The sequence below is a fragment of the Bos javanicus genome, chromosome 9 (assembly GCF_032452875.1).
Source record: "Bos javanicus breed banteng chromosome 9, ARS-OSU_banteng_1.0, whole genome shotgun sequence".
NCBI classification, from domain to species: Eukaryota; Metazoa; Chordata; class Mammalia; order Artiodactyla; family Bovidae; genus Bos; species Bos javanicus.
In genome coordinates, this window is record NC_083876.1 from 91,628,660 (window position 1) to 91,650,893 (window position 22,234).

The following is a 22,234-nucleotide window of genomic DNA, read 5'->3' on the forward strand; positions in this document are numbered from 1 at the left end:
CCCTGGTAATTCTACCCACCCTGCCCTCCTCCAAAGTCTCTTTCCTCTTGACCTCTGTGGCCCTGGGATCCCCACTTTCCTTTCCCCTCTCTGGTCATTTCTCTTTCCTGTTAGGAGGATATCTGTCATTCCTGTGGTCCCTGAGCATCTCTGAACCCTCCTGTAGAATAACCCTTATCTCCCATGGGATAGAGACTGGAAAACCTCCCAGACTGGAAAACCCAGAGACCATGTTCTTTCCTCTCTTCCTCTGGTTTTCTATATCCAGTGGCTCCCGGAGGTCCTACTTTTTCTCTGAAGTAGTTCTTAGCACTCACTGCCTTCTTGGTTGGGCCCCAGCACCCAGAGCCTGGCTGCCCAGACTCTTTTGATCCTGTGCATTAACAAGATATGTTTGTACAATTCCCTCTTCCAGTTTTTGATGGTTTCCATATAATGTGCTGGACTGGGTGGCTTAAACAGTAGAATTTTATCTTCTCACAGTTCTGGAGGCCAGAAGTCCAAGATGAAGGTTCCATCAGGGGTTGGTTTCTGATGAGACTCTTCTGTCTTGTAGACGGCCACTTCCCTGTGTCCTCACATGGCCTCTTTGTGTTTGCAGAGAGAGACGGAGAGAAACAAGGAAGACAGAGAGAGAGGAAAGAGAGAGAAAGAGAGGCCTGGTGTCTATTCTTCTTTTCTTCTTTCTTCTATCAAAATCAGGGTGAACACTTATGACCCTATTTAATCTTTATTACCCCCTTAAGGACCCATCTCCAACTACAAGTCACATTGGAGCTTAGGACCTCAACATACAAATTTGGAGGTGATGCACAAGTCAGTCTATAGTATATATTTTTTCTATTACACTGGTATGTTTATATAAAATATACTCAAAAAAAAAAAAGATGAGAATTTAAAAAGCAAGTACAAATACAAACTCTGCTGTTTTCTCCCCATATCCCAGGGCATCACCTCAGTGTACCTGGGCTACATTCCCCCTGTTCAAAACTGCGGACCTGGGCAATGCCTGCAGTGTCCTGACGCTCAGTCCACGTCAGGCTTTCACATCGTCTTCCCATCCGGCTCAGCCTCTGTATCAGCCTTTGTGAAACACTGGTTCCTTCTCCTCCCCTCCCTCTGAGAGCACTGGTACCCTGGGTTGCCCAGGAGAGGCCAGGCCACTGCCAGCTTGAACCTCAGGGTCCTCCCCGTCCCAACACGACGTCTGCTTCAAGCCGTCGTTCCTCTCACCGCCTCCCTTGGAACGCGCTTCCTCCTCCTCTGCAGGTCCGGGGCCTCCAGCTCACATCCTCACCACGCTCGCCGTTCACTCCCACCTGTTCGTCTCTCCCTCCCTGAAGCTCCCTCCCATCCTCTGGTTCAGGGGCCCCAGCGGCTCAGCAGTGTGACTTCCGCATTCACGGGCGCCATCTTTCCTCCTCGAATGGATTACAGGCTCCAAGAGCTCTTGGAGGCTTCTTGCAGGCTTCTTCCTCATTTCACGTCCTCCGCTGAGCACAGCCTCTGAGCTTGTCCTCTGTCGCTGCCGTGCTTCCCTGGCCTTCCAGGGGTGGTGGTTGGGCAGAGACCACCGTGGAGGCCTTGGAAGCAGCGAGGCCATCTGACACTGATCGCGGGTATGCTTGTGGCCCAGATGTGTTTGGGGCAGACAGCTTAACACGATTGAGTTCCTAAACGTACTCCAGCTCAGCTTCTTGCCAATGGTATTTCCCAGAACTTGGTAATATAGTCTCCTAAAAATTTAATAGAAGAAAAGTTGGCTGCTTATTGAGAAGTGGACTCTTGACTGTCGACTCAGATTACCTTAAATGAATGTTGACAAATGCAAGATTTATTAGGAAAGCATCCCTCTGTTTAGTGCCCAGTGGGGTTCAGGACATGCGTGTACATCATTCAGATAACAATATTTCTGGGTTGAGCACTTGGCATTCGCCCACCAGAAGTCACCTATAAATAGAGCACCTGTTCACAGATGGCAGAGCTGGGATGCTGGCAGTAAACACTCAGGAAAAGAATGGCTTTGAACTCTGAAAAGGCAGCAAGCCTGGAGCTGTTTCCAGATCTCGAATTCCCCTGTAAAACTCAACAGCTCATGCTGACCTGAGAATTTCAAACCAGTGCACTAAAGTGAAGATACCAACTCACTTCCTGAACTTTATGGCCCCGTGGCTGCGATCCAGTTTCCAGATACGTATTCGGGGGCCATGCCATTACTGAGATGAACAGCCTTGGAGACCCTTTAGCTGAAACTCACTCTTCTCTGTGCCATGAATATGTGCTGGCTGCAGATTGATTTCCTGATCCCCTTGTGGGTCCAATTGCTCTGCAAATTGAATTGTTTAAGGTTTAAACTATGTATTTTTTCCCCTCATCTACAAGGTGAACTTGGCAGACTCAGTGTGTGTCATTATTGTGTTCAGAGTCCATAAGTCATTGCATAGTATGTGTTTCAAGTATGAGGTTGTTCATGGTCCTGAACCAGGATTATCTCTCCAGCCTCTTTGAGTGATAGTTGGTTGCCAAGGATACTAACTGGTACTGTGGGTGACACCCACTTAATCTGCAGAGACCATGCAGGTAACCTTCAGACCACGTTGCTCAGATTAAAGTGTAGCTGTGGCTCTCCTCTAATGGTTCATTGTTGGATTTTCCTCTTGGTTTCTTTTTACTTTTGCATAGGAGCTACCTGTGTCTCTGATGTGGAAAGCAAAGGTCTGAGTTGGAAAGAGAGACGGACCTGGGAGAGGCCAGTGCTGGCCACAGAAATGTCTGCTTCATGAATATTTCTTTGAGATTTTTGAGCCTTTTCTTTTCACAAGAGACCCACAGAGAGGGATTTCCCTGACGATCCAGTAGTTAGGACTCTGTTCTTCCATGGCTTAGGGCTCCGGGTTCAGTCCTAGGTTGGGGAACTAAGATGGTGCATACTGTGAGGTGAGGCCAAAGAACATTTTTTTCTTTCAAATAAAAATTAAAAAATAAAAAGAGAGACCTGCAGAGAAAGAAGGAGGGCACAGGAGGGGAGAGAGGAAGGGAAAGATCAAGAAAAGAAGAAAGGAAAAGGAAGAAGGGAGAAAGAAAGCAGTCTCCCCGTGGGTCCCGTGTGGTTTTGTGAACCCGCCTCTCTGAGCAGAGTTTAACTCGGGACACAGCCTCCCCTAGCAGCCTCCCTCCACTGTGGCTGCTGGCAGGGGCCGCGGGGACATCACAGATGGCACTGGGGAAGGATGCGAGGGCCGGCCTTCTCCCTTCCCCGGGCGCTGGGCTGAGGCCCATGTGGGAATACCCACGTGGGTTGCCAAGTCAAGCATTTTCATGGCCTGAGTCACACAGACAAGAGTTTTACTCTGTGAACACAGACCAGGCGAATAAAGAACCAAACGCCAATCCCAGAAGGCAAGGAAATGATCATTAAGTGCCATCCTGTGCACTCAGGGTAATTGTCCATGCCACTCTTCGGTGGCTCTGTTCTGGGCAAGGGCAACGCACGCTTCCAAGGCCTTGTTGAGCATCAGACCCCCTCACTGTTTTCTTTCAACCCGGCTTTGAAGCTGGACGGTGCAAACCAGGACGGAGTTTGGAAAGTCTGTGTTCATCGCCGGGGTTTAATTAAAATACACTGAGCCTTGCAAAAACTTGTGGTTTGGAGTAATGGAAACTTTAGGGAATCAGAAACAGAGACTGATCCATGGAAGAAAGGTCTGATTTTCTCCTCAAGCTTTGGGTTTCTTGCCATCCATTTCCTCCCAGACTTGTAGTTGACGCCTTCTTAAACATATGAATTATTTTTCTTTCTTTATTTTTTTTAAACATGTGAATAGTTTTTTAAAAATTTATTTTTAAATTGGAGTATAATTGCTTTACTTGTGTGTGTGCTAAGTCACTTTAGTCATGTCTGACTCCTTGCGACCCTATGGACCATAGCCCAGCAGGCACCTCTGTCCATGGGATTCTCCAGGCAAGAATAAGGGAGTGGTCGCCATGCCCTCCTTCAGGGATCTTCCCAGCCCAGGGATGGAACCCAAGTTTGTGTCTCCTGTGTTGGCGGGTGGGTTTTTTACCACTACCATCACCTGGGAAGCCCCATAATTGCTTTACAATGCTGTGCTTGTTTCTGCTGTTCAACAGTGTGAATCAGCCGTATGTATATATTATATCTCCTTCCTCTTGATGAATTATTTTTCTAGTAAGAGACCAACCAATTGTATTATCACAAGTAATCACTTATACAGAAGAATTATGCAAATATTCATACTATTTCATATTCCCCTTCTGTTGGATTGATTTATAAATATATATTTATCACATACCTATTATGTGCAGAGCACGTGAGAGGTGCAAGGGGTACAATTGTGAGCGCCGCTGGACCAGCCTGGCCTCTTTCCTCATGGAGCTCCTGACAGCTTTCGGTGCCTCTTGGTCTTTCTATGTTAAGAGCATGGCATTTAGCTTGGTCTTGAGGAGTGAACTTGACGTTCACAAAGTGTCAGTTAGTTAAGAAAAAGAAATGACTTTGAATATAGACCTTGTCACCAACATACAGTTGTATATAACTGAATATATATCTCTAATAGTGATGACATAGCAGTATTCTTCAAAGCACGATTTACACATGTTTCTCCCACATGTCAAACTTCATTTCAGCAGCTCTGTAAATCCATCAGAGGGGGGCTTTCCATGGCTGTTGCTGAGAGGCGGGTCTTGACTGACCTCAGGCTCTTGAGAACGGTGCTTCTCAAAGTAATTTTTTGCATCCAAGTCACGTGGATGTGTTTGTTAAAATTCAGATTCTTTAGCCTCACTCCAGATCCACAGAATTAGACTCTCAGGAGTTCAGGATCAGAAAGATGCATTTCTTTTCTTTTTTTTATTTTAATTTTTTTTAAACACCAAAAACATTTTCCATTGGGGTATAGCTAATTAACAATATTATAGTTTCAAGTGAACAGCGAAGGGACTCAGCCATACATATACATGTATCCATTCTCCCCCAAACCCCTGCTCCCATCCAGGTGGCACATAACATTGAGCCGAGTTCCATGTGCTATACAATAGGTCTTTGTTGGTTATCCATTTTAAATATAGCAGTGCGTACATGACCTTCCCAAACTCCCTATCTATCCCTTCCCCCTGGCAACCATTAAGTTTGTTCTCTAACTCTGAGAGTTTTAGAAATCCATTTCTAACAGGCATTGCCCCAGTCGTTTTTGTGCAAAGTAAAGTTTTAAGAACATTATTTTCCTAGCATTCTTATCAAAATCAACGTAAAAACAATCAGTGGATTGGTCAAACCAAAGAAACTCCATCCAATATTTGGGGGTGGGGAGCTGATATCAGGCAGGTCTATGATAAGTTTATTTAGCATCATATAGCCCCTCCCCCCAAAGCAATAAATAATAAAATGATACTCCTTACATTTAGCTGGCTATGCCTATGACCTTAGTCAAGTCATTTGATTTCTTGCTTTCCTCATCTGCAAAATGAGAAGCTGGTCTTCATGATCTTTAAGCACATTTTCTTTCTTCTTTTTTACTAATATCAACAAACTAAGTAGGTACCTGAAGCTGAAACTCCAATACTTTGGCCACCTGGTGTAAAGAAATGACTCACTGGAAAACACTCTGATGCTGGGAAAGATTGCAGGCAGGAGGAGAAGGGGACGCCAGAGAATGAGATGGCTGGATGGCATCACTGACTGAATGGACATGGGTTTGAGCAAGCTCTGGTAGTTGGTGATGGACCAGAAGGCCTGGTGTGCTGCAGTCCGTGGGGTCACAAAGAGTCAGACATGACTGAGTGACTGAACAACAACAACAAAATAGGTGTCTGCAGTGGCGGCTAGTACTTTTACCCTTTCCCGTCCATGCACCCTCCCATGTGTGATGCAAATACTGGTCACCAGGAGATTAAAGGCAGAGACAAAGAAAAAGATTAGCACAGCAGAAACAGGTCAAGTAAACGTTCAGACTCTAATTTTAATTGTTTTCTCTTGTCTTCCTTCTTCTACTGAATAATATTCTTTTTTCTTCTGTTATATAGTGATTGAATTCATCATCTTTAAGTCATTCATCCACTTATGTAACACTTAAGGAGCATCCAGTATATTCCAGGACAAGGCTGTATGTTGAGCACGTGGACATGAACAGTCTGACCTCATATGGTTTTCCCTCTACTAAAATCAGTACATTTGAACCCAAATAGTTCATTGATACCTTTTCAATTTAAAGTTCCTTCTCCTGAAAGGATAATGTAGAAAAATTGTTAAAAACATAATGACCAAAAAACAAAAAAAGACAAGGGTATTTTTTTTTTTTTTGGAGCTATATCTAAGCTATGGTTTTTCCAGTGGTCATGTATGGATGTGAGAGTTGGACTGTGAAGAAAGCTGAGTACCGAAGAATTGATGCTTTTGAACTGTGGTGTTGGAGAAGACTCTTGAGAGTCCCTTGGACTGCAAGGAGATCCAACCAGTCCATTCTGAAGGAGATCAGTCCTGGGATTTCTTTGGAAGGACTGATGCTAAAGCTGAAACTCCAGTACTTTGGCCACCTCATGCGAAGAGTTGACTCATGGAAAAGACCCTGATGCTGGGAGGGATTGGGGGCAGGAGGAGAAGGGGATGACAGAGGATGAGATGGCTGGATGGCATCACTGACTCGATGGACGTGAGTCTGAGTGAACTCCGGGAGTTGGTGGTGGACAGGGAGGCCTGGCGTGCTGCGATTCATGGGGTCGCAAAGAGTCGGACACAACTGAGCGACTGAACTGAACTGAATTGCTTACATTTGAAACCTAAATTTTTGAAAGACAAACCTATACAGTCATATATTACTCCTGTCCATGTGAGTAAACAAACAAAACCCACAGTTGTATCATTGTACGTGCTGTCCCATCCTCTATAATGTTCCCTGGGAAGAAGGGAAGACAGGTGGGTTCTTTAAGGTTTTTGAATCTTTAGTGACAGAGGTGCTTATGCTCATTTTATATTAATAACACCCCCTATATAACAGATAATAACTGTATGCTGATTTGTTTTCTATTTTTGTTATCTTTCAGAGAATGGCAATAAATCTTTATAGAGTGATAGATGAAGAACCTTCCTTTAAAAAGACTATTTCAAACTAATCTCCCCCTAATTATATTGGAAGGCTTTTCAGGATAAAATTCATGGAAGGCTCACTGAAGTGAAGTGAAAGTCGCTCGGTCGTGTCCGACTCTTCAGCCCCGTGGCCTGCAGCCCGCCAGGCTCCTCTGTCCATGCACTCCTAGAGGCAAGAGTACTGCAGTGGGTCACTGGAGTTCAGAAATTCTCCTCACTCCGTAGGTATGATTTAAATGTTTAAATTAAGAGTTAGTCGCTCAGTCATGTCTGACTCTTTGCAACCCCATGGACTGTAGCCCACCAGGCTCCTCCATCCATGGGATTTTCCAGGCAGGAATACTGCAGTGGGTAGCCCTTTCCTTCTCCAGAGGATCTTCCAAGCCCAGGGATCAGACCTGTGTCACCTGCATTACAGGTGGGTTCTTTACCATCTGAGCCACTAGCGAAGCCCTTCAACTAAGAGGGTCCCTGGATTTATGAGCTTCTGCCTACATCTTGGATTTAAGAGGAAAAAGGGTATTTGCATTTATCTTTGTGATCTATTTTATATTCAGGAGAGGACTCTGTCATGAGGTTGCTTTCTTCAACTATTGGCCATTTCACACAATTTGAAGAGATTTCAAAAAATGTATCTTATTCAAGTGGAGTTGGTTGACAGTATTGCATTATGAACAGATTTTTAATTAAGGTTTATAGGTGAGTCACCATAAAAATGATGCAAACTTTCTCCCTCCACTCCTGCCCCTGGAGAAGCCACTGAAGGATGCTTCCCTTGTCTCGTGTGAAGAGACCACGGGTGTCGTAAGGCCCTTTCCCCTGACCTTAGGTCTGAGAAGGGCCTTCTCTGCCATTCCTCCTCCTCAGTTTGGAAAGATCAAGTTTGGAAAGATCATTCCCCATCACTGAGACGCTCACCTGTCTTTATTGTGTTTTTCAAACAGGCAGGATTTATTAAGCAAGCAGCCTGCAGCCCACCCTCGAGACATGAGAGCAGATGAAGCCCAGTAGGACTGGTCTCATCTGTTTTTTGTTTTTTAATATATAATTTTATTTATTACTTTCTTTTACTTTTGGTTGTCCTGGGCCTTTGTTGCTGTGTGGGCTTTCTCTCCAGTTGCCGCGTGTGGGCTTCTCAATTGTGGTGACTTCCCTTGTTAGGAAGCGCGGGCTCCAGGGCACACAGGCTTCAGTGGGCTCAGTGGTTGCGGCTCACGGGCTCTAGAACACAGGCTCACTAAGTTGTGCTGCACACAGCTTAGTGGCCCCACCGCCTGTGGGATCTTCCCGGATCAGGGATTAAACCCGTGTCTCCTGCATTGGCAGGCGGATCCTTTACCACTGAGCCACCAGAGAACCGCCCTGCTCTCATCCGTCCTGAGGACTAAATGAAGACAACCGGAAGAATTGTATTGGCTTCTTTGTTTGCATCAAGTCGCACCCCAAGACCTTGCGGGGAGAGTTTGAGGTGTGCTAAACTGCACATCCTAAAGGAGATCAGTCCTGGGTGTTCATTGGAAGGACTGATGTTGAAGCTGATGCTTCAGCTTTGGCCACCTGATGCAAAGAGCTGACTCATTTGAAGACTCTGATGCTGGGAAAGATTGAGGGCAGGAGGAGAAGGGGACGACAGAGGATGAGAGGGTTGGATGGCATCACCGACTCCACGGACATGGGTTTGGGTGAACTCCGGGAGTTGGTGACGGACAGAGAAGCCTGGCATGCTGCAGTTCATGGGTTTGCAAAGAGTCGGACACGACTGAGTGACTGAACTGAACTGAAACCACACATGTGACAGCCAGACAGAGGGGCAGGTCTCCTGTAGCATTTTCCCCAGAAGGTCAGCAGAAACCTGAACTCATGGCGGCTTCAAGAGACAAGCTGTTGTGTCTCAGAGGGAGAAACAGCACAGCTTCCAGCCTCTCTGGGCCCCGAGATGCTGGGTGGGCGGCACCCGGGCTCACGGTGCTCCTGGTGCCCAGTATCACGCCTGCTTCCTGCCTCTGATTTCAGGCCTTTCAGAAAGCTTTCTGTGAAATGGAAATCCTGAGAGGTCTTTTCTGATGCTTTCTTCCTTTGTGGTAAAGAGCTAATTTCATATACTTGAGGAAGCTTTTTCCAAAGGGACTAAAACTGGGCTGCTGGAGAAAGAATCAAAACACATGTGCGGGAGACAGATGAGCATTTAGGTACTGGAAGACTGTGAACACTTCACACTCCACAGAGAAGGTCGGGGGCCCCGGCTCCAAGCCCTGTGCAGGGCACCTCTCAAAAGCTGGGGTGGGCCACTTCTTTTTACTTTGAAAATCACCTCCTGGTCTCCCCCGTATCACAGTGGATAGTACAGCGCAGGGGACACAATTCGATCTCTAGTCTGGGAAGATCCCCCCGCCCAGGCCACAGAGCAACTAAGCCCGTGCACCCCAACTCCCGAGCCTGGACACCCGAGAACCCGTGCTCCGCAACAAGCACGGCTGTGGGTGCTGGTGCCCCTCTACACCCCACCGCCCCGGGACTGCGGCCCCACCGCAGCGCCACCCAGCTCTGCCACGTCTCCTTGCCAGGGAGTCAGGGTGGTGTGCCGACAGGTTTGTGTCTGGAAGCCTTCAGTCACTCGATTGTGACAAGTTCTTTTTTTTTTTTTAATTTTGTGTATTTATTTATACTGAAGTATCGTTGATTCGCGATGGTGTGTTAGTTTCCAGTGTCCAGTACCATGATTCAGCTACACATTTATACATGTTTGTACCTGTAGTTTCTTTATTCTTTTCCATTATAGTTTATTGTCAGTCTCTCCGTCGTGTCTGACTCTTTGTGACCCCACAGACTGTAGCCTGCTGGGCTCCTCTGCCCATGGGATTCTCCAGGCAAGAATACTGGAGTGGGTTGCCATGTCCTCCTCCAGGGGATATTCCCGACCCAGGGATCAAACCCAGGTCTCCCGCACCGCAGGCATATTCTTTACTATCTGAGCCATCAGGGAAGCCCATTATCGTTTATTACAAGATAGAAAATATAATCCCCTGTGTTAGACAATAAATCCTTGTTGTTTATCTATTTTATGTGCATTTATTAATCCCTATACCTACTCTATCCCTCCTCTCCTTCCTCTTCCATAACCATCAGTTTCTTTTCTCTATCTATGAGTCTGTTTCTGGGTTGTAAATAAGTTTATTTGTGTCATTAAAAAATTTTTTTTTTGTATTTCTGTATTTGGCTACATCTGGTCTTAGTTGCTGCACGTGGGATCTTTAGTTGTGGCAAGTGGAATCTAGTGCCCTGACCAGGGACCAAATCCTGGCCCCCTGCATTGAGAGCTCAGGGTTGTAGCCACTGGACCCCTCGGAACGTCCCTGTATCATTTTTTTAGATTTCACGATTAAGGAATTTGATATATTTATCTCTCTCTCTCTCTGACGTACTCCACCTAGTATGATAATCTCTAGGTCCATTCATGTTGCTGCAAATGGCATTATTTCATTCTTTGTTTTTTATAGCTGAGTAGTATTCTATTGTGTATATATATCACAACTTCTCTATCCATTCCTCTGTTGATGGACACTTAGGTTATTTCCATGGAGTGTAACAAGTTCTTATATTAAAAATATTCAGCTAACCTAGAAATTGTGGGAAATTCTTAAAGAGATGGGAATACCAGACCACCTTACCTTCCTCCTGAGAAATCTGTATGCAGGTCAAGAAGCAACAATTAGAACTGGATATGGAACAACAGACTGGTCCCAAATTGGGAAAGGAGTACATCAAGGCTGCATATTGTCACCCTGCTTATTTAACTTATATATAGAGTACATCATGAGAAATGCTAGGCTGGATGAAGCATAAGCTGGAATCAAGATTGCCGGGAGAAATATCAATATCTCAGATATGCAGGTGACACTACTTTTAATGGCAGAAAGTGAAGAGGAACTAAAAAGTCTCTTGATGAAACTGAAAGAGGAGAGTGAAAAACTTGGCTTAAAAACTCAACATTCAGAAAACTAAGATCACGGCAGCTGGTCCCATCACTTCATGACAAATAGATAGGGAAACAATGGAAACAGTGAGAGAGTTTATTTTCTTGGGCTCCAAAATCACTGCAGATGGTGATTGCAGCCATGAAATTAAAAGACGCTTACTCCTTGGGACAAAAGCTATGACAAACCTAGACAGCATATTAACAGAGACATTACTTTACCAACAAAGGTCCATCTAGTTAAAGCTATGGTTTTTCCAGTGGTCATGTATGGATGTGAGAGTTAGACCATAAAGAAAGCTGAGCACCAAAGAATCGATGCTTTTGAACTGTGGTGTTGGAGAAGACTCTTGAGAGTCCCTTGGACTGCAAGGAGATCCTAAAGGAAATCAGTCCTGAATATTCATTGGAAGGACTGATGCTGAAGCTGAAAGTCCAATACTTTGGGCACCTGATGCAAAGAACCAACTCATTGGAAAAGACCCTGATGCCAGGAAAGATTGAAGTCAGGAGGAGAAGGGGATGACACAGGATGAGATAGCTGGATGGCATCACCGATGTGATGGACATGAGTTTGAATGAACTCCGGGAGATGGTGATGGACAGGGAAGCCTGGCATGTTGTAGTCCATGGGGTCGCAGAGTCAGACACGACTGAGCGACTGAACTGACTGACCTAATTAAAACAAGCAAAGTCTGGAGCTGAGCTCAACTAGGTGAAGTGATTTGAGTGATCAACTTGAGCAGACCTTGCCTGAAGGCAAATATTACCTAGTCGAATTATTAGACCTAAAAAGCAATTCCAATCTTAATAAAGTTTATATCCCATTTAACACAAAGATGAAATGTACGAGGAGTGATAGCTCTACATTTCAGTGTCAGGAGTCTATCTGAGAAATGTTTGTTTTAATGATATTTTTATTACAGTTGCATAAATACAGCAAAATGCACTGAACACATGTTACAGTTTTGTGGGTTTACTCAAATAAACACACCTGTGTAACCACAGTCCTCTTTAAGAAACAGAACATAACCATAATATTTCCCTCCCTGCTGCCCTCCCCACCCTGACCCCCGACATAGTCACCACAAGTAACCGCTAGCCAGCCAATGCAGGAGATACAGGTTCAATCCCTGGGTCAGGAAGATCCCTTCGAGGAGGAAATGGCAATCCAGTCTAGCATTCTTGCCTGGAGAATCTGGTGGACTACCGTTCATGGGGTCACACAGAGTCGGACATGACTGAATGACTGAGCCATACACACACACACATTTTTGAACTTTACATCAATGGAACCACATAGTACCTAATAATTTATTTATGCTGTCTTTCTCTCAACGGTATGCTTGTAAGATTCTGGTAGGAATTGATTCCCTTACTGTGCTGTATAGTAATAATTATAGTAACTCCATAATATGAATATGCTATACTTGATGTAGCCTTTCTACTGTGGAGGGACATTTGAGTTGTTTCTCCTTTGGGCTCTTTCAAATAATGACTCCAGAAACATTTTTATACCAGTGGTGTGCACATTTAAGTGTACTTCCATTGAGTGTATACACTGGGGAAGAATTGTTGGGTCATGGCATCTATTCAGTTTTTGTGGTTACTGTCAAAAAGTTTTTCCAAAGTGACTATATGTATTTACACTCCCACGGGCAATTTATGAGATTCATACATATCCTTGCTAACACAATGTTGTCGTCTTTTTTGTTTTAGCCATTTGGAGGGTACGTGGTGGGGTCTCTTTGTGGTCTTATATATTATTTTTTATTATTATTATTTCCCTGATGACTGAGGTGTAGCATCTTTTCTAAATGTTTATTAGCTTTTAGAACATCTTCTTTTATATAGTAACACTTCAATCTTTTGCCTATTTTTAAATTGCAATGAGGGCTTTTTTGAATTGATTCCTCAGAGTTTATCTGGGTGCCAGACCCTTATGGGGTCCATTATCACAGACACTTCTCTGACTGTTTTGGCAGTCAAAATGATGATGGGGAAACACCTCAAAGGGAAGAGGAATTCAAACGCTGGGCTCCTCTCTCCAGAATCCCCTTTCTCAGGGATTTTGGTTTAAGACTTCAGTGTCTGGGCAGCTTTTTGATGACTCCCAAGCAAAGAAGAGAAGCGAAAAGCAAAGGAGAAAAGGAAAGATATAAGCATCTGAATGCACAGTTCCAAAGAATAGCAAGAAGAGATAAGAAAGCTTTCCTCAGCGATCAATGCAAAGAAATAGAGGAAAACAACAGAATGGGAAAGACTAGAGATCTCTTCAAGAAAATTAAAGATACCAAGGGAACATTTCATGCAAAGATGGGCTCGATAAAGGACAGAAATAGTATGGACCTAACAGAAGCAGAAGATATTAAGAAGAGGTGGCAAGAATACACAGAAGAACTGTACAAAAAAGATCTGCACGACCCAGATAATCACGACGGTGTGATCACTGACCTAGAACCAGACATCCTGGAATGTGAAGTCAAGTGGGCCTTAGAAAGCATCACTACGAACAAAGCTAGTGGAGAGGATGGAATTCCAGTTGAGCTATTTCAGATCCTGAAAGATGATGCTGTGAAAGTGCTGCACTCAATATACCAGCAAATTTGGGAAACTCAGCAGTGGCCACAGGACTGGAAAAGGTCAGTTTTCATTCTAATCCCAAAGAAAGGCAATGCCAAAGAATGCTCAAATTACTGCACAATTGCACTCATCTCACTAGTAAAGTAAATGCTAGTAAAGTAATGCTCAAAATTCTCCAAGCCAGGCTTCAGCAATACGTGAACCGTGAACTTCCTGATGTTCAAGCTGGTTTTAGAAAAGGCAGAGGAACCAGAGATCAAATTGCCAACATCCACTGAATCATGGAAAAAGGAAGAGGGTTCCAGAAAAACATCTATTTCTGCTTTATTGACTATACTAAAGCCTTTGACTGTGTGAATCACAATAACTGTGGAAAATTCTGGAAGAGATGGGAATACCAGACCACCTGATCTGCCTCTTGAGAAATCTGTATGCAGGTCAGGAAGCAACAGTTAGAACTGGACATGAAACAACAGACTGGTTCCAAATAGGAAAAGGAGTCCGTCAAGGCTGTATCTTGTCACCCTGTTTATTTAACTTATATGCAGAGTACATCATGAGAAACGCTGGGCTGGAAGAAACACAAGCTGGAATCAAGATTGCCAGGAGAAATATCAATCACCTCAGATATGCAGATGACACCACCCTTATGGCAGAAAGTGAAGAGGAACTCAAAAGCCTCTTGATGAAAGTGAAAGTGGAGAGTGAAAAAGTTGGCTTAAAGCTCAACATTCAGAAAACAAAGATCATGGCATCCGGTCCCATCACTTGATGGGAAATAGATGGGGAAACAGCGGAAACAGTGTCAGACTTTATTTTTCTGGGCTCCAAAATCACTGCAGATGGTGACTGCAGCCACGAAATTAAAAGATGCTTACTCCTTGGAAGGAAAGTTATGACCAACCTAGATAGCATATTGAAAAGCAGAGACATTACTTTGCCAACAAAGGTCCGTCTAGTCAAGGCTATGGTTTTCCTGTGGTCATGTATGGATGTGAGAGTTGGACTGTGAAGAAGGCTGAGTGCCGAAGAATTGATGCTTTTGAACTGTGGTGTTGGAGAAGACTCTTGAGAGTCCCTTGGATTGCAAGGAGATCCAACCAGTCCATTCTGAAGGAGATCAGTCCTGGGATTTCTTTGGAGGGAATGATGCTGAAGCTGAAACTCCAGTACTTTGGCCACCTCATGTGAAGAGTTGACTCATTGGAAAAGACTCTGATTCTTTGAGGGATTGTGGGCAGGAAGAGAAGGGGACGACAGAGGATGAGATGGCTGGATGGCATCACTGACTTGATGGACGTGAGTCTGAGTGAACTCCGGGAGTTGGTGATGGACAGGGAGGCCTGGCGTGCTGCGATTCATGGGGTCGCAAAGAGTCGGAGACAACTGAGCAACTGAACTGAAGCATATGAGTGTGTGTGCATAAAGTTTCATCTGGATATCCTGCTAGCTTTATTTTTTTTTTTTTTGGCCATCACAAGGGCTGGTCTAGTATAAGCCGTTCCTTTATATTCTGAAGCCTAAGTCAAGGATGAGACTGTTGATTTGGGGGCAGTTCCGAAGGAAACTGTAGAATGAGAAGCATGTCTGGTGGCCTGAAGGCCAGCCCCAAGCACTGAGCAGAGACAGCCTTTCCTGGGCTGAGCTGGGATGAAGGGAGGATGGGCGGTGCTGGGTGGGGTTCTGCCCTCTGACCGTTGGGCCTTGTCCCTGGAGACAGGGATAAGAGCTTGGGGATCTCAAAGTGTGTCCATCCGGTTCAGTCCACAGAAACTTTTGGAAGCCCCCTGCCAGTGAGTGGAACAGTGAACTGAAAATAAATAAATGAAGGCCAGTGCTAGACTGACAGAGGTCAGCTCTTCAGTCCCATGTGCCCCAGAGGTTCCAAGCGCGGTGGGGGGTGAGGGGGGAACCTTCCCAAATCTGTCTGTTCATCTTTGTGTCTGCAAGGCTTAGAGCCAGGCTGAAAACAGCCCCGCAGACAGGAGGCCTCCCAGTTGAGAGAAGGAGGACACAGCCTGTGGAGTCCTAACAATGCGGGCCCAGGGTGGGACAGGGGATGGCAGCATCTGCAACAAAGACCAAGGTCCACTAGGTCCAGGCAAGAGGGACCTGCGGAAGACTGGGGCCAGCATGCCTCACCCAGGCGGGCTCCGACCTGCTTCTCACCTGGCCCGACCCACGCCCAGCCTCCTCCAGAGAGAAGAAAAGGGATCAGAACGGGGAAAACTCTGAAACAGACAAAATATGGGAAGGTTTTTTAAACTGGAAGGGACTACATTTCTTGGGACGGGTGAGATTTCCTTTTCCATGACTGTTCTGGATTGAATCACGTCTCCTTAAAAGGTGTGTTGAAGGGCTGGTACCTACGAATGTGCCCTTATTGGAAAGAGAGTCTTTGCAGAGGTAGTCAAGCTGAGATGAGGTCATTAGAGGCGGCCCTAACCCAATATGATTGATGTCTCTTTAAGAAGAGGAGAAGAGGGGGAGTTCTCTGGTAGTCCAGGGGTTTGGACTCCAGGTTTCCACTGCAGAGGACACAGGTTCCATCCCTGCTTGCTATGCTCAGTCACTCAGTTGTATCTGACTCTCTGCAGCTCCATGAACTGTAGCCCGCCAGGCTCCTCTGTCCATGAAAATTTCCAGGCAAGAACACTGGAGTGGGTTGCCATTTCCTACTCCAGGGGATCTTCCTGATCCAGGAATCGAACACTCGCCTCCTGCATTAGAAGGCGGACTCTTTACCATTCACTGAGCCACCTGGGAAGCCTGAATATGGTGGGGCAAAAAAAATAAAAAAATACAGGAGAACAGAGACAGAGACCCAATAAGAGACGCCGCATGATGACAGAGGCAGAGATGGGAGTGATGTATCTGCAAGCCAAGCAACTCTGAGGATTTCTGGAAACACCAGAAGCTACCAGTGTGAAAGAGATTCTCTCCTTGAGCCTTCACGGAGGCCTGGCCCTGTGGACACTCATTTCAGGCTTCCAGCCCCTAGAACCATGGGACGTAAGTTTCTGTTGTTTAAAACCACCCAGTGTGTGGACATTTTCCCAGGGCAGCCCTCGGGAACGAATACAACTGCAAACTGGAAATGGGGGCTGGTACACCAAGTTGAGTCCAGTTATGGAAAAGGAAAGACATTAGGTTTCTGTATATGTCTTCACATTTTATATGGAACTCAGGCATTGAGCTCATATTATATTCCTTTCAAGGTTACCTTTCATGTTCCCTTTACATCTGGGCAGCCCTCATCTGCTTCTCTCCATGTGGGAATTCCCTGAGTTCATATTGCATCAGTTGCCCTCTGTGAAAGTGAAAGTCACTTAGTCGTGGGCGTCTCTTTATGACCCCATGGACTACACAGTCCATGGAATTCTCCAGGCCAGAATGCTGGAGTGGGTAGCCTTTCCCTTCTCCAGGGGATCTTCCCAAGCCAGGGATCAAACCCAGGTCTCCCGCATTGCAAGCGGATTCTTTACCAGCTGAGCCACCAGGGAGGCCCAAGCTCTACATCAGTACACAAGGCAACTGCCAGAAAGCTTTTGCTTTCCTGGTTCTTGTTTCATTAAGCTAGCCTGAATTGGCTTGAGTCAGAATTCACAGCAACTGAGGAAATATATACAGTTTACCACCAAGTATACTTTGCAGTTAAATAACAGCTCAGGTCAAGGTCTCACCAGGAAAGGAATTAGTGACAGCTACAGTGTTTTCTCATATAAATGTGTACCATCAGGGTGGACCTGTTGGGAGCATTGAAGAGCTCCAGGGAGGTCTCCTCAGTCAGATTGCCTCCTTGCTTCTACGAGTGTCTGTGATCCATTGGGTAGCATCATTCCTCTGCTTCTTGAAGGCATTATTAGGTTTACAATTAAAGTACAAATATCTCCCAAGAAAGTTCACAGCTTAAGTTCTTAGCAACAGATGACCGTTATTGATTGTGTGATTTCTGGCATTGGGAAGAGATGAGGATGGAAGGAGGAAGGCCATGTCCTGCTTCCAGTATGCCCAAGGACAAGGTCATTGTAATCATCAAGAGCCAGTATTCAATGAGCGTTCGTGTCATGGTTGATGGTTTAGTCTCTAAGTCGTGTCCAACTCCTGCGACCCCATGGACTGTAGCCTGCCAGACTCCTCTGTCTATGGGATTCTCCAGGAAGAATACTGGAGTGGGCTGCAATTTCCTTCTCCAGGGGATCTTCCCAACCTAGGAATCGAACCCCGGTCTCCTGCACTGCAGGCAGATTCTTTACTGACTGAGCTATGAGGGAAGCCTCATCCATGTCATAATAATGACAATTAGAAAGCATGAACTACATTTTCAAAACAGAAAGGAGTTCATGAATGGCTCGTAGACTTATGGCTTGTTCTTTGGCTTGCTTTCACAGGAGCTGGTAGACAGATAAGCTGACAGCAGGTCTCCACCACTGCCGTCGATCACTGCTGTGTTCACCTTGCCCTCGGGATGGTGCTGGGGAGACACAGAAGTCCCCCTAGTACTTCTTCAGGACGGCATGTTTCTCATTCCCTCATCATAATGAAAAGAAGATGGATTTCTCAACCATTTCCTCCTGGAGGAGGTAAATCTGGCATGTCCTTGGGTTTCTCTGCAAGCTGGTAGCCACGAGAACACTGCTGGTTAACAAGAGTCGTCAGGACTGGATGCCTTTCTCAGTTAAATTTCAGGTCCATGTAGGACTCGGCACAAATTGATGCTATCCTGTTGTAGGAAATGGTATTTGAAGCAAGAAATTGTCGAAACCATGTGACAAATTAAGTCCCTCTATTTCAAAGAATCCAAAATTGCTTTATACGGACTTTCCTTAATGGTCCTGTGGCTAAGACTCCATGCTCCCAATGCAGGGGACTCGGGTTCAATCACTGGTCAGGGAACTAGATCCCACATGCCACAACTAAGACCCAGCATAGCCAAATAAATAATAAATATTTTTGAAAACTTGCTTTGTAAGTTCTCTCATGGCCCTGGGGGCTGGGAGTGTATATTCAGATGATAAAGACATCTGTGAGGCAAGAGGAAAAACCCAGTCAGCTCCTGCACCAGCTTCTGCTGCTTCTCCTGTTCCAGAGGCTGCTTGTTCAAAACAAGCTGTCTGTTTTTATTAGGGAATTCCACAAGAGAAAGTGTGTTTGCCGAGACTCTCATTCCAATGACGTGAAATAATAATAAAATATGCAAACAGAGTTCCCATCCCTTGTTGGGAGAGGGGGAAGGAAGGTGGGAGTGAGCAGGGTATTCCAGAAGCATGAAGAGTAGACAACAACAAAGTTCTTTTTTTTTTTCTTTCTTCTCCTTTAAAAAAAAAATGGTAAAATAGGAATGTTTTTAAAACTCTTAACCCAACAGCAGGGAAAAGACTTCATTAATCCTGTAACTTTGGGGAACCACTGCAGACGGTGGTGGTAGTTTTAAAATCTAGAAGAGAACACTGCAATGCCAAAATGATTTTAAAAAAATTTTTTTTTTTTTTTTTTTTATGGAGATGTATTCTTTACAGTATAAAGATACAGACCTGATCGCTTCTCGGCCTTTTGGCTAAGATCAAGTGTAGTATCTGTTCTTATCAGTTTAATATCTGATACGTCCTCTATCCGAGGACAAAAAAAAAAAAAAAAGATACAGACCTAACTTGTTATAGAAAGGTTATACATAGTCCTATCAAAAACTATATCTGATTTAAAAGCCTGGCATGTGAATTTTAAAGCTTATGGCTTATTTAACCTTTTTTTTTTTTTTTAAACCTTTCTAATGAGAAAGTTTGGGTGAAAAACCAAACAGTAGCCATGAAATCAGGGTATTATTGTCCCGATTAAATAATAAAGATTTATTAATTTATGTGTCTGTTAATTTAATAAGTATTTATGTAATGTGCTAGACAAAAGGCAGATGTTTTTCTGCATGACATAATTTCCTCATTCTATTGCTAAAGTTTGTAAATTTCTTTTTAAAAATGCATTGGAATGAAGCTGTTTAAAAGAATCAAATTGTCTATATGTATTGGCATGCCCATATGTTTATTTCATATCTATGTAAGTGTGCAAAGTATAGGGTGCATTTGATAAACATCTACTATAGTTGTTATAGGATACCCTAAGACTTTCTTTTTCTTCCTTTTGAGATATATTCGACCAAGGAGAAGTTGGCAAACATGTAAATCTGAGCTCAAGGTCAGATTTTAGCTCATTTAATACCCTAGCTTTGAAACTGAAACCCACAAATTATATATCATCATCAAATAGTAACTTTTAGTAACATAACAGTTAATGTGATTTATTCTCACTACTCACAGGTATGGGCTTCCCAGGCTCAAGTGGTAAAGAACCCACCTGTCAGTGCAGGACACCTGGCTTTGATCCCTGAGTCAGGAAGATCCCCTGGAGAAGGGCATGGCAACCCACTCTTGCCTGAGAAATCTCATGGACAGAGGAGCCTGGCGTGCCACAGTCCATGGGGTTGCAAAAGTGTTGGATATGACTTAGTGACTAAACAATAAACACCACCACCAGACCTGTATACCTAAATGGATTTCATAGCTCCACTTACGAGGAGAAAGCTGCTAGTTCTAACATAATGGTGGAAATCCATTCTCTACGTAGTTTAAGTTCAAAACTCACTTCCCATGTGAAGATCTTGTCTGTATACCAGATGGCTCCATGCCAACAACCCTCAACTTCAGACGTGGCTTAAATTGTCTTAGCCCGTGAACGGAAGTTGATCTGTTTTTCCTCCCTTCCCAACTCACTCAGAACTGTGACATCCAAACTCCAAACCCCGAATACTTTCAATAATAATAATAATAAGCAGCACTTATATAACAGAAAGTTACGAAGACAGTGCCGTTGAGGGGCAAATGGAAATGACCCAACATAGTGAACAGGGCTGGGAGGAAGTACAAGGAATTCAGGAAGAGTCCAACTAGAGATCCTGCGACGAAGTCCAAGAACAAGTTTAATGGGACGAGGGAATTGAAAACATGGAACTCAGGGCCATAAAGGGGAACTGGAGAGAAAAGGCGTGCTCTTGTTTTGTATGTCTTGCATTTCATGGAAAGTTTATGGGTTCAGCAAACACATTTCCTTGGCTGAGGGCTCCAGTGAAAATAAAGGCTGGCTACATAACCATCTGTCACTCAAGAATTGACTGGACCTCTTTAAGGTATATAAGCATTAAAATTGATATTTTATGTTGATTCAGAAAATGCTTTTACATTTTCAGATATGCTTATCAGATTTCATAAGTTATGGAAAATGAAACAAACTTACAATAACATGAGTTTTATCAACGTAGAACAATCAGGGAATTCCCTGGTGGTCTGGTGGTTACAGTTCCATCCTTCCACTGCAGATGGTATGGGTTTCAGCCCTGGTAAGGGAACTCAGATCCTGCATGCTGCACCACTAGGCCAAGAGAACAAGACAAAACCCAAAGCAACAAGATCAACAAAAACAGTCAATACCACAGGCATGTTTTTCCCCAAGGGTATGTCTTTTGAGGGGGAAGCCCAAGATTTAAAGTCTTTCACTGGTCTTGGAGATTGCCCACATGTAAGTTACACGGAAGCCAGACCAGGGCGTTGGTAACTCGGGCTGATCGCTCAAAGCTCACTCACAAATGTGGGAGTAGCGTGCTTTCCAGGAAGCACCGAGGACCTCTGTCTCCTCTTTGGGGATACGGGGAGATGCTTTCCATCTCAGGGCTAGAGCAGAGACAGTGTCAGCCCTGGCCAAGACAGATCCTCTGCAGGATTAAATGTGTTTTTTTAGACCTGGAATCTTGAGCAACCTTCTAAACAAGCATTGACCTTTTATTATGGGGTAGTAAAATTACCTTTTGTTTTTTAACAAAGTAATCTTACCATTTTTTTCTTTCAAGAATAAATTAGTTCCAGTCTATACTTACTTGTCAGTGGGAAGGAAAAAATGGGTCAGATGAATCCAAGAGAAAGAAAAGTCCATCACCAGTGTGAGCGGGTGTGCCGCCCCACCCCACTCCACATCAGACACACATGCAGCTGGTTTGCAGGCAGTGCAGGGTGGATCCAGATTATCAGAGTACACACAGCTTTTGGGAATTGTAATCAGGCCTAATGCCTTCTTTCTTTCAGGAGTTGGAAAAGTACTGTGAAGTGGCTCGTGCAAGCTCCTGGAATGGCTGAAAGAAACTATTTGCATTGGGCCAGTGATCTTCAGAAAGCAAGGCTGCAGCCTCCCTTGAAAAGGCTACCCGACCTCCACCCCCCCACCCCCACCCCTGACCCCCTGCCCTGGGAAATCTCGACTTTTCCAAAGTTAGCCTGACCTACTGGCAACACACTGCCTGCAGTGCCGGAGACGCTGGGCTGGAGTCAGTGTGGTCTTTGTCTGTTTAGTGGGTCCTGGGGCGCTGGGAGGGAGGCTGTATGGAGCCTGTTAATTTGGGGCATGAAGCAATAGAAAAGCTCTTAGAGGAAGTAACCATCGCTCGAATCCTCCTTCTTGCCGACAAACAGGCCGTAAAAGTGAATTTGAGCTCCGTGGAGACAGGTATTAAATGCAGCCGTTCTTGAGTGGTATTA

General features: G+C 44.7%; 1 protein-coding gene and 1 pseudogene across 7 annotated transcripts in view; both read left to right on the forward strand.

Annotated features, from left to right (window-relative positions):
• The window catches only part of SCAF8 (SR-related CTD associated factor 8), a 218,797-nt gene extending 196,563 nt beyond the window's left edge, over nt 1–22,234 (forward strand). For 3 of the 7 annotated variants that reach the window (XR_009738602.1, XR_009738598.1, XR_009738599.1), the window contains 4 exons: nt 5,558–5,957; nt 6,043–7,327; nt 18,050–18,241; nt 21,785–22,234. The gene's annotated coding sequence lies outside the window, so the exon portion shown is untranslated. The remainder of the gene's footprint in view (nt 1–5,557; nt 5,958–6,042; nt 7,328–18,049; nt 18,242–21,784) is intronic. The other 4 variants (XR_009738604.1, XR_009738600.1, XR_009738603.1 and 1 more) reach the window with 3 other exon arrangements.
• On the forward strand, nt 19,196–19,309 carry LOC133254522 (U2 spliceosomal RNA; annotated as a pseudogene).